Below are 3,029 nucleotides of genomic sequence, written 5' to 3'. Positions count from 1 at the left end.
GTTCCTCTAGGTGGGGTTTATACCCTATGGATAAAGGTTCCTATGGAGATCCAGAGAACAGGTCAAAGTTAAGCTGCCATCCTGACTCTAGGATCTGCCCATCTTATCACATGTATAGTCCCTATCCCTCCTTTTCCTGTTGCATGTATGCCCCTAGACCACCCCCTCCCATTACTGTATAACCTATAGTGCAACCCCTTCCTGTGACGTATGTCTTTACCTGTAATCAGGGGCTTGCATGCCTCCAAAAGTTATATAGGCCTGGGTTAGCTCTCTGGTCTCTCCCCACCTCTCTCCTTGGCTCCCTCTTCTCCCTTGTTTCCCTTTCCCTCTTTCCTCTTTCCCTTCCCCCTCTTTCCACGTGGGCCACCAAGTGGGGCTGAGGTGAGCAATGTTACCATGAAATGTGTCTGACCCCTTGATTGCAATATCCCCTATGCCTCTTCTATCTCATGCTCTCGATGACTTTATGTATTTATCTCAACCGTACAATTGTGCTTAGTGAACCCACCACTAGTGGTGGGGGGCTGCCCCCCTACCTCATACTACACTCCTGGGGCCTTATTTTTTGCTAATATCTTCAGTACCCTTTGGATTTCTTCCTTCAGTACCACTGGTTCTTGATCATAAGCTACCTCTTGCTTTGTGTATTCCTTCCATCCTCTTTTGATACCTCCTGCATCATTTGAATTATTGTTTGGTGAAGAAGATTGAAAGAACTATGGACTTCAAGAAGAATTAACAAATCTGTCTCAGAAGAAGTACATCGAGAATGCTCCTGAAAAGTGAGCATGGTGAGATGTTTTCTCATGTGCTTTGGATGGGTTATCAGGAGAAACCAGTCCCTGGAAAAGTATATCATGCTTGGGAAAGTAGAAGGGCAGTGAAAAAGAGGAAGACCCTTGTGAGACATTGAATCATTGACTGCAACAATGAGCACAAACAGAAAAACTACTGTGAGATGGAGCAGGACTTGGCAGTGTTTCATTCTGTTGTACATGGGTTCTCTGGGAGCTGGGGCCTAATTGAGGGAATCTATCAACAGCAACAACATATGATCACTCATCCCTATCTCGTCAAGGCTTTCCTGTTTCTGTTCCTCCACATTTCCTAAATCTCTCCTTGGGTGTGTACTGTCCTTTTGATCTTAATTACATGGATGGTTAGTCTATCAACAGGGTGAGTTCAGTTCCGGACTGTGGGAAAATAAGACTTACAGAAATATGACCAGGACTATATTCCCTAAATCATCACAGAGGGAATTTGGAAGCTAGTATTCCACAGTAGGAAAGTCACCACTTCGGTATGTTAGAGATAAAGTCCAAGTACATTATCCTGCTTTAAATATCATTCTCACAGATTCTCCCCTAACAGCTATGCTGACTTAAAGTGAGCTTCTATCTCTATATAGAAGTAAACATTCTTGTTGTCTCCTCCCACTGCAGAACCCATCCCACCTCAGGCCTTTCCCCAGTGCAGGTATTAGGTTTCCTCACCTGTGAGCTCAGAGACTTTACTGTGGTTACCACCCACCTTGTGATGTATGTAAATACTGAATATGCATGTATTATTGCTACCTACAAATATCCCAAGACAGTAAAGATTGACTCTCTCTTCCTCCCTTTATCTGCGTAGACCTGGCTGCTGAGATCATGGCTGTCCCAGAGGTAAGCTTGCTACCATAACATGTGTCTGAGTCCTTTATTTTATTTTCTCTCTCCTATCTTCTAGGACTTTACTATGCTCTTTGTATATCATAGCCATACAATTTCAACTACAAAACCAGTGACTGTCACAGGCTTGTTTACACAAAGATTGGACTTGAAAGGTGACTAAAGACCCTTGTGTTGAGGGTCTCTTTGGTGATTTGACTTTTGGCCCACATTTTCCTCCTACTCTATCTATGATCTTCTAATGGGATTCCTTTTCGAGCCCTTGGTAGTGGTAGTTGGGCACATCTGGTTCTGATAAATCACTAACATTAGGTTAACAATTCAATGGAAAGTAGCTTGCATAACTGAGGGGACCTTTTGGACTCTACTTGCATGCTATCAGGGGTAGAGCTACATTGATAGATAAGAGGCCCTGTTTGTGTAGTGCTTACGAGTTGGGCTGCTAACTGTACGACTAGCACCATTCACGCCACAGGAAAAGATGGAGCTTTTTACTTCAGCAAAGATTTAGTCTTGGAAACTCACAGGGGGACTGTACCCTGTCCTACAGCATCACTGAGTTCACATTGACTTGACTGTAGTGGGTTGGTTTTTTGTTTGCTTGTTTTTATTTATTTATTTATTTATACAACTCATGATTTATCCATCGGGGGAAAAAATCTTAGTCTTATGGTCTTCATCTGGGCTGGGCTGGTATGTTTTCTTGATATCCAATTACTCTTTGATATAAAGCTCCTCCTTACACATTGAGTGTCCCTGCATTTGTTTCTCTAGCCTACCCAGTGTAACAGGGTAGGTATTTTAAGAGAAGTCCCCTTTTAGTTGCAAAATCTAGCCTCTGTTTCCCAAGATCTAAGGATAAGGTGGCTCCACCAGAACTGGGAACATAAATCAGTAAATATTTGTTGATAAATGACACAGAGTTTTCCGTATCGTCTGTGGAACTATCTGACCATATTGGAAAATGTAATAAAGTGTTGCAATGATCATATCTCCATTTTCAAAAGCAACTTTGGAATCTGACTAGAACTTTCATAAAGGAATTTTCTAATGTATCAGACATAAAAGAAGCATAATCCTTATGATTGCAAATTCATAGGGAAACACTTCACTTTGAGCTGTCCCATCAGCACTTGTTCTGAGAGACCCACCCGCCAAGAGTTACTAGGAGGAAGTAAATTTAAATTTCACACCTCTCAATTTGGAAGAGTCTCTATGAATATTGTGCCCATGCACTTGAAACCATTAGATTGATAGAACCTCTGGTGAGTGATAAATTAGCAGAGTGTAGAAATCATGATAAGCATCATTGAACTGAACTATCATGTTTATCTGCCTCAATAGCATTCAAGCAAA

Source organism: Tenrec ecaudatus, chromosome 15 (genome assembly GCF_050624435.1).
Source record: "Tenrec ecaudatus isolate mTenEca1 chromosome 15, mTenEca1.hap1, whole genome shotgun sequence".
NCBI lineage: Eukaryota > Metazoa > Chordata > Mammalia > Afrosoricida > Tenrecidae > Tenrec > Tenrec ecaudatus.
The sequence above is the reverse complement of the archived record's forward strand: the minus strand, read 5'-3'. Positions refer to the sequence as shown.